This window comes from Nicotiana sylvestris, chromosome 12, assembly GCF_000393655.2.
Source record: "Nicotiana sylvestris chromosome 12, ASM39365v2, whole genome shotgun sequence".
Taxonomy (NCBI): Eukaryota; Viridiplantae; Streptophyta; class Magnoliopsida; order Solanales; family Solanaceae; genus Nicotiana; species Nicotiana sylvestris.
In genome coordinates this window covers 99,280,980-99,296,139 of record NC_091068.1, presented here as the reverse complement: position 1 = coordinate 99,296,139, position 15,160 = coordinate 99,280,980, and positions in this window count along the sequence as shown.

Below are 15,160 nucleotides of genomic sequence, written 5' to 3'. Positions count from 1 at the left end.
GCATACCCGTGTTTAAGAATGTATTATTATTATATCGCGCCTAAAGCAATTAGCGATTTATTACTTTGGGGTAGGGCCGTGAAATTTGCTAAAACGACTCCTCCTTAATTCTAAGCAATTAAATGTACATTTATTGAGGGCCCCGCAATCTATACATTTTATTAAGCGAGGCTCATCTCATTTATTTTCCTAAATGGATAAATCTTAAAGCGACTACATTTTGCTATTTAAAATTAGTCTCTAAAATGAATAAAGAAAATCCTAATTAATTACGTTTTTTTTATTATTATTATTTAAGAAAACATGACACGCTAATTGCTTGATTCATACAAATATTGATGAAAAAGGAATTTTATTCTTAATTTCGAAAATTATAAATTAAATAAAATTTCAACAACTAATATTCAAAATAAACAAATATAGCTAGATTAAAACTTAGCATTGTTATTTTAAAAAAATATTATTGAGATTAATTATTCACAATCATTTGAAACTAAATTTAACCATAATTACTAAAGCTTATTAGAAAGTTTATTAGACTTAAACGTTCTTCTAATATTGCTTAAGCTCAAGTCATGCCTTAATTAAACTTAGGAGGAAATGCCTCTCCTATGGGTAAAACTAAACTTAGGAGGAAATGCGTCTCCTATTAATGAAATCTTCACTTAGGAAGTGCGTCTCCTATGCGTGAACCATTTCCTTCTTCCTGAATTATTTACTTACCTGTGTTGTCTTCCCTCGAAACTGCTGGGGATTATTTTGCTGGGGATGACTTTTCCTTTTCTTCCTTACCCACTCTGGGTTGCCCGAAACTCTGTCGAGGATGCTTCTACATCTCGATGATCCACTGGGGATAACACTGCTGTGGAAATATGTTATCTTACTCCTTCCAAAATTACTTCCTTTTGAGTATGATGTTTCATTCCTCTGCAAACTACTTCCCCCTTTTTCTTTTTTTTCGTTTTTTTTTTTTTTAATTCTGCTGGGGATAAAGTGTTATCTTATCGGGATAACGTTGTTGAGGATAACGCTGCTGGGGAATTTTATCCCTTCAAGTCGATGATTCATTCTTCTGGAAGCTGCTCGGGATGATAATGGCTTTTTGCTTTTCTGAGCACAAGTGTCATCCCTTTATTCTGTCTGCTGGGGAATACTTCCTCCATTTAAACTTATTATGTTGGGGCAACACTGGTTCAAACACCACTTCCCTTGAGACTGGTGCTATCTTTATTCTTCCTCGAATGGGTACCTGACTTCCAGAAAATTTTCCAAATGAAAGGAAAATTTTCTGCCCCAGTTTGACAGTCTCCCTTATGGCATGCATTTCTGTCATCAATGCCATTTCCTTTACCTGTTTCAAATCAAACAAAATTTGTTAGTTTAAAACGTGGTGGTTGGTTGTGATACTCCTACTGGGATGGCTTTTCCTTTTCTCCTTCCTTGCTCTGCGCTCCACAACTTGTTGGGGATGATATTATTTGCTGGGGATAATCCCTTTCTGCTGGGGATATCCCTCTTCTTTTGTGGCATAGCTCGGAAACTGGCATTTCCCCGACCTTTTAGTCTAGTATGAATTTCCCCAAATCATGCTCACTGCTCTCCTTGCTTTGTTCAACGGGCCTTGGCCTTGAGGTTTATAACCTTTGATTTCGGCAAGGGTATCCTTCTTGACACTTGTCAATCCTTTTGTCAATTCCCTTTTGCTGGGGATATCTTTTTTGACACTGGCCTCGCGTTTGTTCCTCGCTGACTATACCACTTGGATGTACTAGTCAGATCTTATCTTGCATAATTGGAAAGCTGATGGCATATTTTGAAGTCAATTCACACTTGTTTTGACCAGACAGACTCTATTGGGGAGTTTTTCTATGAAAGGAAAAGATGAAAAGGAACAGAATAAAGACAAAGGAAAAGGATGACTCTTTAACAAAAGAAACTATAAATAAAAACCTATCAAACGCAGACACCGACTCTAATGGTCATGACATGCACATGTGGCCTATCCTCTGCCATCAATCATCTTTCAAGACCTTCAATTGGCAATTCCCCATCTGATTCTTAATCTTATTCGACTTGTAGTGCCCGAAGGGTTTTCACTATCAAGTCTCTCTCATTTTGGTTTTTCTCTCAGCTTTCATCGCCTTATGGTGTCCGTGAAGATTTTCACCGATAAGACTCTCTCATTTGTATCACTTTCCAGTTGGGGATTTGGAGTGTTGCCAGTATGACTCTCTCTGTTGGAGATTAGAGTCCTTTCTACTGTGGAACAGAATGTTATGTTTGCCGGTAAGACTCTTCATTTGTCTGACTTGGCATCTTTTAAAGACTGATCAGAAGGTCTTTCTTTGGACCGTAGTGTGGGTTTTTGGATAGGGCTAGAAAAAAAAGGGTATTAAAGGCTCAAAAATGCATTAATTTTGGGTTATTAGTTACAACCTTCGGAATTAGATTTATTTACAACAAACGCAACCTTTGCCCCAGTTTCTTGCTTGGGGACATTTTAATTTATGATTTTTTCATTTTTCAAAACTATGATCGAGCCGTGAAGCGCCTACGTATCCTCTTTGAGGAATCAGGTCAAACGTAGTTCCCAATTCCTCTTTTTTCATTTGACTTTCTTTTTTTTTTATCATTTTTCTTTTCTTTTCTTTTTCGTTTTGTTGTTTTCTTTTCTTTTTTTTTCTTTCTTTTTCTTCTTTTTTTTCTTCATGTTTTCATGCCATGCTCGCGTTTTCTAGTCGTTTTTACTGATTCCGAACGAGGGGTATGAAAGAAAAATAAGTAAGGCTCAAAAGGGGTAACGAAGGATAAAGTGTTTAGGTAGCAGAACAAAATGCCTTCGTCATTCCAGTCTTCAAAACATGCCAAATGCAAACAACACAACAAACAATAGATTTATAGTCTCTTCCGACGGTGCTGGGCTTGACAATTATGTTAAACATTTGCTTTTCCCTTTGTTATTTCTAAAACATCGTTGGGCGACACTCTCATTATCATGAATGACCCTCACGCCAATTTGGAGAATCTTGATTTTAACGGTTTTCTTTGTGTTTAACTTGCCCCAGTTCCACATGACTCGGGCTTCAAATAATCCCAAACCGTTCTTATTTCCTTTAAATGGTCTGATCACCTTCTCAGGGTTTTATGATTAACTTTTAAGACTAGGCCCAAACTGGGTGCGCATGTCATGTCCCTAGAATCGGCATTGAACAAAAATGATAAAAGGACTAAACAAAAAGATGACTGGAAATAATAAAAGACCGGATTTTGTATTAGACTACCGGTGAAATGGTTTAAATAACAAAACAAACAAAACAATCCAGAACAAAATCCTAAAACAAACTGGACAAGACAACATCCGACTTATAACCCTAATAATCCGAACAACAGAAATGACAACAAAATGAGCCACCACAAGCTTCTCTCTTGCTGACCAAGGAACAAAACGTCCTCCCACTTTATCAAAATTGGCATTTTAGCCACTGAGCTTTGCATCAATACTGCCGAGACCATTACCAGCTTCAATCTCATCAACCTCCGTCGGCAAGTTCTCGAGGGGGTTCGAGTGCTCCATGTCACTGTTATTAATCACAACCCGCCCTTCTCGGATCATTTTCTCTACTTCCCTTCTCCAACTATGACAGCTCTCAATGTTGTGCCCTATGACATTGGAGTGGTAGGCGCATCGCGCTGCCGGATCAAAGCTCCTTGCAAGTGGATTTGGAGTACATGCGGGGAGTGGCTCAATAGAGCCAGCATGCTTTAGCCTTTCAAACAGACTTGCATAAGATACTCCGATAGGGGTGAGAGCCTTTCCTCGTTTCAGCAACCTTTCGTTCCTAAATGCTTGATTGGGCCGGAAACCTGATCCAGGGGGCTTCCGGTAGGCTTGTGAGGGTGGATAGGCCTTCTGTGGAGCTGGGTATTTGGAAAGTGAAGCCCGTCTTTGGGAATCTCGTGGAGAGAAGTAGCATTGGGGAGGGGAGTAGCGTGGACGAGTGATGGAGCTACTCGGGTAGCTAGGAAAGCTGTCATAAGTGGGCTGGGATGGAGAGTATGGGGGATGGGTAATGCCAGAGTTTGAAAAGCTTGGCGGTGGTGGGGGTGGTGCTTTCCCAGTTATCCATGCCTGATACATGTCTGCCACATGTTGTCTCAGCATTTTCACTTCTTCTACCAACCCGTTGTTCTGTTCGACCAATTGTTGTCGGTCATCAGTACCGACCCACCCTGTTCTGAGGTTCTGTGTCATTTGCTTTGCAGGGAGGAGTTACCACAACCAACCACTTTTCTATATATGAACACAGCAAAGGGAAGCCATCACGTTAGTGTCAGGGCATTTGACAGATAATCATATATTAGAGATGCAATGCACCTAAGCAGTTAAACCGAGCCCGCCTGAAGAGAGGAATGGCGATTTATTTTCAAAGTTGTTGTTGAAGTCAGGAGCCCGCCTGAAGAGAGGAAAGGCGTTTATTTTAAAAGTTGTGTATTTGAAGTCAGGAGCCCGCCTGAAGAGAGGAAAGACAGTTTATTTTCAAAGTTGTTGTTGAAGTCAGGAGTCCGCCTGGAGAATAGAGACATTCAATTTTAAATTTAGCAATCAGGAGTCCGCCTGGAGAATAGAGACATTCAATTTTAAATTTAGCAATCAGGAGTCCGCCTGGAGAACAGAGACATACTTTTCAAGTTTGACGTCAGGAGTCCGCCTGGAGAATAGAGACATTCAATTTTAAATTTAGCAATCAGGAGTCCGCCTGGAGAACAGAGACATACTTTTCAAGTTTGACGTCAGGAGCCCGCCCATACAGTTTAAATTTCAAAAGTCAGGAGTCCGCCTGGAGAATAGAGACATTCAATTTTAAATTTAGCAATCAGGAGTCCGCCTGGAGAACAGAGACATACTTTTCAAGTCTGATGTCAGGAGTCCGCCTGAAGAACGGAGACACACAGTTCAAGTATTGGTTGAAGTCAGGAGCCCCCCTGAATAACAGAATGGTGATTTATTGGTTGAAGTCAGGAGCCCGCCTGAAGAGAGGAAAGGCGTTTTTAAAAGTTGTTGAAATCTTGCCAACCTAAAGAAAGGAATGGCGATGTATTGGTTGAAGTCAGGAGCCCGCCTGAAGAGAGGAATGACGATTATTTTCAAAGTTGTTGTTGAAGTCAGGAGCCCGCCTGAAGAGAGGAAAGGCGTTTTTAAAAGTTGTTGAAATCTTGCCAACCTAAAGAAAGGAATGGCGATGTATTGGTTGAAGTTGAAGAAGAGGCCCAATTCCGACTTTCTTTATATTTTCGCTCTCTTTTCTTCTTTTATTTTTCTAAAACTAAATTATAAAAATACTTAAACTATTATTAAGAACTAAATTAAGTTATAAAAGCGCAAATTAACTCCCAATAACAATTAACGCACAATTAAGTATTAATTAAGCATAAAATCGTATATTTGGACATTAAATGCTAGAAATGCAAACGATGCCTATTTTGTAATTTTTAATTTTTGTAAAACAAATTTAATTACTAACAATTGTAGAATTAAATCCTACATGCAAAATGCGACATATTTTTGTATTTTTTATTAATTTAGCAAATAAACACGCACAGAAAAATACAAATAATTATTCAAAATATCACAAAATATCACAAAATTGCACACCAAAGAAAAATCATTTTATTTTTGAATTTTTGGGAGTAATTCTCATATAGGGCAAAAATCACGTGCTTACAGCTGGTTATTTTGAAAAGAAGAAATGGCAGTCTGATGAAGACGCAGTTAATATTGCAATCATTTATTTCATAAACACATTTCTAATGTTCATTTAGGCTCAAAAGACATTTATAAGTAAACGTGATTTCCATCTTGTCGAGAGTGGTGAGTATGTGTCCTTTCCCTGGGGTAAGATTGTGTTTTGAGCTTTAATGAAGTCGGTGAGGGACATGTTGAGGAGAAAGTCTGAGTATTATAGGATTAATGGATTTCCTCTTGCACTACATGTGTGGTTCTATGAATGTTGCACTGTAATTGATCAAAAGTTTGTTGTTCGCGTTGGAGATCATACACCATGCATATTGAATTGGGAAATGACAGACATGCCAACACGTGAGGACTTCTCTACTAGTTTCTTCAACTACATAGGGGATAAGGTACCAACTTTTATGTATTGATGGGATATACATATATAATACACTGTAATTCATTGTGATACATCAAATATACAATTTTTATACATCTTTGATACATCTAGGACTGAAGCACTTTTGGTTACTTTTGCAGTTTAAAAATATTTCTTCGACAACTGAAGGGCTAAGGAGATTTACTTTGCATGTTGAAGTTAATGATGAGTATCAGAAATATTTCACATCGTGTAACAGGGGGAAACATTCTATTTATGATAGCGATGATTTTGTCACACCACCCCCAAAACAGATTAGGGAGTCTGTCCCACCAAAAAAGGCGTGGGGTGTCCAACCTGTTGATTATGACCGTGAGTTGCAGAAGTTGAAAGTATTGTTAAAATTGTGTATTCAAAGTCTATTATCTTTCTTATTTTTTCCATCTTATAGCTCCATAAGCAGTTAAATTCCTTTATGGAATATGTTTCTGATAAAGTCAAGGAAGTCTTTAAGTTGATAAATTCCAAGATATGTGTTTCTTTTTCATTGTGCATTTCCTTTTATTTTTTCAGTTATTATTGTATCCTTTTTTTAAAAATAGCTTGGTGAAAGCGAAGACAAATATGATACACTTCCATAGGAAGACACCAACGGTCATCAAGACTATAATAATTTTGTGAGCAATATGGAGTTTGGTGCTAATGAAGATGTTGAAATGGATGGTTGTAAGGTGTGTTTAGTTGTGCATTCTGCACTTTTACCTTTTCTTTTTTTTTTTGATTCCCCAAATTCTTTTTTTTTAAAAAAATAGGTCGGTGGAAGTGAAGGCAAAGATGTTCCATATTCTCAAGGAGATACCAGTGAGCATCATTGAAATAATATTGTGCTCGATGCAGCAGGTCAGTTAGGTGTCAATATCATGGAAAGACCTTCTGGTATGAAAGTTAACATGTTAGTTGCTAAAGTAACTTTCATACTAGATGTAGCGCATGTTGGCGCTATTGGTGAGATTGCAGATGAGGCAGCAGGGGAGACGGAGGAAGAATCTAAGAAATAAAAGATTCCCGAATCTCAGACTGGCGCTGTTTGTATGACCACAAGTGTTGATGAGGCGGCAGGGGAGATGAAGGAATAATTTGAGAAAGAGGTTCCTGAATCTCAGATTGTTCTGTACCAACCTGAATTACTTTCTGAAGTTTCTCCGCAAATGGAAAGAAGAAAGAGATGTCCTACAAAGGCCATGCAGTCTTCGTTCATTACTGTATTTGATTCAGGTTCCAGTACTAGTGTTGTTGCAACTAAAGAAAAAAAACAAATTTATGTTGTTAAGTATCCTCTTCAAAGCAAAATCGGAATTGGCGTTAACAACTCTTTGTTGAATGTAATTTTTGCATGGGTCAAAGAAGGGAAGTCCAGAAAGAAGTATGTTTCCAACTTCTGAGTTTTGTTCAGTTTTATATTATAATATATTGTCACTTATAGCATTATTTTATATCAAATCACTGTATCTCTTTTGTGTATATCCGTTACCAGGAATAAAATTTACCTGAACCATGTTAGTGAACTCAATCTTGCTTATGATCTTGATGTATATCATGTTGAAGACAAAAATGGTTTTACACTTTGGCATATAATTGTCAGCCTTTGGATAACTCGGTATGTAAGAAGTTACTTTTATAATTTTTTTAATTTTAGCCAGTGTACACATGATCAGTCCTCTTAAGTTAGAATAGATTATTAATTGCTATCTTGCTTGGTACAAGAGAATTGGTGAGGATTCATTTTCCTTTATTTTCTGTGAATTTGGTTTGAAAACTGTAGCTGCTTAAAACTTACAAGCCTTTAGTGATTAATTATTTGTTATGCTTTGTTTTAGCACATTGATGTTTTGTACAATTATTTGAGAAAAAAGGGAAGGTATGACAAAGATCTACCTGTAACATTCACCACCACAAATTGGTATTTCGACGAGAAAATTAATGAGTTGTGGCAGGCGTTTATTGATACAGATAGAGACAGTGATGTGTGCAATTCGGAACATGTCATTGCACAGTATATTTAGGGGTTTGTCTTGAATGCCAATATTCCATGGCACACTGTCGAGCACGTCTTAATGCCAATTAGTGTTGTGAAACAATGGCATTGGATAATGGCTGTGATGTCCTTCAAGGATAGGTGCATTTATGTTTATGACTCTATGCGCGGTGGAGCTGCTCATCAAGCCAAAGTTCATAAGACAATGTGCACGTATTCTGTGTTGTTGCCTTTTTTTTTCATACACACACATTTCTATTTAAACAAAAAAGATATTAATTGGTACATTGGTGCATTGGTGTCTACAAATCAAAGGACTTGATTACCCCATTTGATGTAAAACTGGTTGAAGGGTTGCCTCAACAAGTCGAAGCGTATGAATTTCTTTCAACACAATCTATTTTGTTTTAGATTCTGCAGTTTGATAATTGTTGTTCTTTTTATTTTTGTAGTGATTGTGGTGTATTTACGGCATCATTTGCCGAGTATTTTATTGAGGGCAAGATGCCTCCTAAAAAATTCAATGCTTATGCACACCGACGCAAATTTGGTGCTCTCTTGTGGGATTATGCTAGAAAGAAGATGGAATTGAACGCGCAAAGTGATGATGAGATTATTGGTTGACAGAATAAGTCGCGAAAGCGGAAAAAATATTTGCTTTTGTCATTATTGTAGGACGAACTCAATAATTTCGTTTTGTATTGTGTTCTGTTATGTGGTCATTGTTGTAAGACGGATCGGGTTTGTTTATGTTTGAATTTTATATATACTTTTAAGATTTGTATGGCAAGTGAGATGTTTGCTTTGTTATAAAAGTTTAATGAGTTTCTGTGCAATATTGGAGTAATACACTTTAGTTTATTTTGGTGTTTTCCCTTGATTTTGTGTTGTGAATTAAAGATATGAAAAATATATAGTAGTTTGCGTTACATTGTCTCTTCCAGATACATGCATGATATACACATGATACAGATATGATACATACATGATACATAGATGATACAATCGTTTTGGATTGCTGCACAGTTAGTTTCTTAACAATGAGTTATGTAGTTTGTTTGGTTTTGAAACATGTATTGATATAGCCATACTCTTATTTGCAAATTTCTAAAACTATTTGCAAAGTTTTCTAGCTGCTACGATTGTTTTCCATTAGTTAGCTTTTTTCCTATACGAATACAGACATGAGTAAGAGCTGATATACAGAGATACATAGGTGATACATAAGAGATACATAGATGATACAAATATGATACATAGCTAATACAACTACTTTTTAATCAAATAAATGTATAATTTATTGATACACAGAGATACACAAGAGATACATAGATGATACAAATACGATACATAGCTGATACAATTACTTTTTAATCAAACAAATGTATAATTTATCGATACACAAAGATACATAGGTAATACATAAGAGATACAAATGTGATACATTCCTGATACAACTTCTTTTTAATCAAACATATGCATAATTTAAAAAATACACTTGCAACACGATTTTAAATGATAGATCAAATATTTATTTATATCTAAAATTCAAATGACATTGCGCGTTGATACAATTCTTGATATATTGGATTCTTCTAAATCTCTATGATATTCAGTAAAGTAAAATAACAAGTAAATTCTAAGTTTGACATATTTGATCCTCTCTTTGGATTATTTCTATAAGTTTTCTTGTTGTGACCTTCTTTTCCACACTGTCCACATGAAATCGACCTTTTTCGTTCCCTTTCAAATATTGGCTTGCACCTCCCCTTCCTTGGCCTTCCTGATGATTTAGTCACGTCTGGTGGCAAGACTTTTTCATCTAAAACTTCTGCATGAATTTTTCATGTGCTTTCATCAGGAATCCGATAGGTCTTCAATAAGTACTTCCTTGTGTGGTACACCGAGCAATACTCAATGTGATCAATATTTTTTTTTAATACTGCCCAAACATGTGCACATGGCAGCTCATCCAACTGAAACCTTCTAGAGCTGCAAGTTCGATCTTTTAGGAACACCATTCTCTGCTTACCCTTGTCAAGTACTGAATATAAGTAACTCGTTGAAGGGGTCACCTACAAAATTTGTCAACTATCATTAGCGGTGACAAAGCAAATGCCCTCAAAATACATATACTGGAGATGCTATAAGATTCAAAATAGCTCAATATCATGTCAAACCAACCAATATTTTAGCAGTGGGGTAGGCATAAGTACTACATTAAATTGAAAGCCTTATATAAATGCTAGTAGTCGCCTAAAAGTTGAACAATTTGCTTACATAATGACTAATTTCTCGTATGTCCCAAAAGAAACAGAGAATAGAGGTACACCAACTAGATTTGAAAAGAAACAGAAAATCTGAAACCTTCGGTAATAGAGATAAGACCCTCCATTACTTGAATACTATAATATTATTTTTGTACAGGTAGACACTAGTTTAACAGAATCACACAAAGGGTTCGAGATATAACAGATACGTGAATTTATGATTACATATTATATGCACAAGTATCTATAGATTCTAGTCATACCTTCATCCGATGTGACAATTCGAGATTGTCCATCAGCATCGTATCTTTTTCCCAAGATCAGTAAACGACTCTATTGCATTCTTTTGGTTTGTAACATTCCATCGTCCGATCAATTGCCTTATGTATTCCAACAAAGGCAGTACTGGGAGTTCCCTAGCAGTCTTGGGCATTGAATTGATTGACTACGCAATGTTTGAAGTCATTGTCAATGTTCTGTTGACAGTGGAATGTGCTCTGGACCATCTTTCATACCTAATGTTCATTAAGTAATCTTTGGCCCTCTTATCAATTTTCTCTACCTCTGCCATGTGGTAATCAAACTTCTCAATTGTGTATGATTTGGCCGTAGCAAAGAATATGTCTTTGAGCTGCAAATGGTTCTTCTTGTAATTTTTTTACATTATTTCATAGATGCCTATATGCAGACACAACGAGGTACTTGTGGATACAATGTTGCCGCTGCATTTTCAATGCCTTCATGCCTGTCCGAGACTATGCACATTCCCTCCCTTTCCCCAAATGCATCCTTGAACCTCGCGAAAAATCACTTCCAAGAAGCATTATTATCTGAATCTACTATGGCATATGTGAGTGGTAGGATACTACCCAATAAATTGAATCATATAAACATATGTGAGTATATACATGGTAAAAATAAGATATATATATATATATATATATATATATATCTTATCTTTACCTGTTGAATCTTGTGTAGATGCTATCAATAATGTTCCTTTGTATGTTGATTTAAGAAAGGTTCCATCTACAACAACAAGCGGTTTGCAATACTACCATCCTTTTATAGACGAATATAGTGCAACGAAAGCATACATGCAACAGGTCTTCCTCTATTTTTTTCAAACTTACCACCGACATAAGATTTGTAAGAACCAACATATAAAAGTAGCTTGGCAGCTTTTCATACGATTCGCTCGGGTTCCCTCTCAGTAGTTGAACTGCATATTCTTTCGATCTCCATGCTTGCATATATGTCATTTGAAGACCGTACTGCTTGTTCATGTCTCCAATTAAGTCATTAAGGATGTATATTATTTTTCAATCTTTATACTTGTCTATAAGAAGACTGCCGATGAGTTTTGCAGTAGCTTGATGTTGTGCGCAAGATCTGTCTTTCAGTGGGCATGAGTGCATTTGCTGAAATTTCTGACCTTGAAAAGTTTTGCTTTTTCAGGCTCAAAAACTTAAAATAGCAATCACAGTTGTTGTTGATGCATACTAGGCAGTACCTACGATAAGGATGTAAACTTTTCCATCAATAGACAGAGCGACATGAAATACAATGATATATAGTCATATACACTGCCATCAACAATACTAGATGAAAAATACAACAACTATATATTACTAGATGGTGACAACCACAACTTAAAAGTGTACAACCACATACTTACAAGCAGCAACTTATTTTCTGCATAATTATTCTTCTAACATCAACTACGATATACATTGAGATACATAATTATACAGTAAATATTTTGATACTTGCTTTCACTTGATCTATACACCTTAAACTGGAATTTTTCCTTTACTGCCAAGTGCTTCATAACATTGACTATCGTAGCCTTGTCTTTATGATGACATTCTTCTACATCTATGTGTTGAGGGTCAGTTATTATTGTATTTTCATCAGATTCTGTATCCTACCAGTCTTCTCCATCCCCAAACTCAATCATTGTATCGCCATTGTATATCTACTCTACAACTGAGCTTTGTGCACATTCTGAGGAAATCATAGCAGAATTTGAATTGTAGATGATCATGTCCATATCCTTTTCACTCGATGTTATATAAAAGGGATACATTATAAATTCTGAGCCTTTTTCCAGCTCAAGATATACACATCACCCATATTGTTGTATATCACTATTGGTGGAGAACCATTTTGGACAGTGTATTTGATTTCAATAACATTCAATGAAGTATTTATCATAAGTTGTTTCGAAATCACATCTACAAAAGTTTCAAAACTTATATTTGGAGTAACTATCACAGCATCTGCATTGTAATCTGCAAAGCTGTTGTTAACATTCCATCGGCCACCATACTGAATAAAAATTGGTAAATTTGCCATTGAAATAGCTGAAATTAGATCAAAACTCACTAATTACTTGATTGATTTTGATTGTAGTTCGTAGTTCCTTCATCAAAGATGTATCTACACAGAAATCGCGAAAGGAAATTGTTGCTTCTATGGTGAAATTGATTGATTTTGAGTGAAATTTGGAACTCCTTTTTAGAATTTTTTGGGAGAGAATGCCGTGATTCATAGAGGGAGAGAATGTCGTGATCTATTAAATTGATACGCTTGAAAAACAGGGAAGGAAGGAAGATTTTTAGCGTGATTCTCGAATGGAAGAATCCTTCCTTCCGTGTATCTCTAATTTTGGGCAATTTTTGGTAAGTGTCTTATTTTGGGCTAGAGATTGGTAAGTTTGAGTTTAAATTGGCTATTTCTGTACTTTTCCCAAAAATAAACACCTGACAGGCAGAAGGTCACTCCGCAAATTCTTGGAAAAAATCGTGGGTCTTGGCCCAAGCCCAATTAATTCTAGCGGGCCGGAACAACAACGATAAAACCTATAAGATTGAATCCCTAAAAGCAAGTATAAATTAAAACCAAACGGAACCTGGAGTCACCCTCAAAAGTCTACGCTGCTAACTCTCCTCCTCTCCAGCGAATTCAGCTTCTGTTTCTCCGAGGGAATCAAAGTGTACGTTTCTCTTCGTAATGAATTTTTATTGGAATACAATAATTTTAGTTGAATTGCACTATAATGTTGTGTTTGCTTAAAGTTCGTATAGGGTTTTTCATTTTGTCTGCTATCGATGTGATAATGGCTCTAAATTGTGATTGTCTACTACTTTCACCTTTCCTTAGAATCTTGAGAGTAATTACAAAACCCTCTATTAAGTTATGCAATGGCAGATTTTTCATGGACTATTTTCATTTTCCACCTTGATGCTATAAATTTGCTTCTATACTTGTGGGTTAGGAAGTTTAAACTGTTGTTGGTCTTTATCCTTGTCCGATGGGCCATTAGATTGACAGACGTTATGCTTCCTGTCCGCTTGTAGTGGACTTGTTCATGAGAAATCTTTATTTGTAATCGGGTTGCCTATGTTTATTTCTTTCCATCTATCCAAGCATTGGTGGACAAAATTACTTGGTATCTGTTGCTAGCTGGAGGTAGCGGGTATCTCGTGCAATTAGTCGAGGTGAGCATATGCTGGTTCGGACACCACGGTTATAAAAAAAAAAAAGAGCTGATTTTTAATGGGATGTAAAAGAAAGTCTTTGTGTTTTAGTGGATTTGTCTGGCTTGGCTAAATGGCTTAGTTTTGGTGAACCATAGAAGACAATGTTAAATAAACTTGTATTGGATACGTTTCATACTTTTCTATAAGCAGTATTAGTGTATTATGAAGAATCCACACAAATACCAGCTTCATGTAGGGTGTAACATAGCTGAAAGGGGCAGTTAGATTGAAAGCAAGATTTGCTTGTGATAACAGGCCAACTAACTAATCATATGAAACCAATGTAGTTTGATATAACACAGTTTAAGAAAGAAATGAAATACTTTTGAAACTTGTGGTCTTAAACATGTCATAATATTTGTGTTGCTATAAAAGCTTTTCATTAAGAGTAAAATGAGAAGCAATTGTTTCGAAATATAGAAATGTGCCTTTCCTTTTGGAATGAACTAGTAAGGTAATAGTGTTACGTAAATTGGAACAGTGAATATACAGTTGCGTGTGCAAAAGGAAAAAGGTTAAGATATCTTCTGTACTTTCATAAAAATCTGAACCCTATATCACACTTTTGCTGAATGCTTTTGATTTGAGAGCATGTGATTACAGAAGCTGCACTCTACTCTGTTTGGATGTCTAGGTGTTCTTTAATGCATTTTGTCTGCATATTTGAACTGGAAAATGGTTGTTAGCTATAACATCATATGCTTTAACAGTTACAGATATAGGAACACTTTCTCTATTGAACATGAAGGCTACTATTTTCTGTTGAACCCCTTCTGTCATTTCCTCCCCCCCCTCCCCCAAATTATTTCTTAAATATATATTGTATCTCCAGAATGGAATCTGCAACCAAACATGCTATTGTGGTGAAAGTCATGGGCCGCACAGGATCAAGAGGGCAGGTGACTCAGGTGAGAGTCAAGTTCTTAGATGACCAGAACCGGTTTATCATGAGAAACGTCAAGGGACCAGTCAGAGAGGGAGATGTTCTCACACTTCTGGAGTCTGAGAGGGAAGCCAGGAGGTTGCGCTGAGCGTTTCATTTGTTCTAGAGATGGTTTTGATTACCTTGATACTATGATAGCTATTGTTTTAGTCCTTTAAGAAAAATGTTTGGTATCGTTTTCAGGACCTGTGTTAAGTGTGCAGTAGCGTTGAGTATTCAAGTTATTGCTGGAAAGTGTATTGGTATCCTTTTTTCCC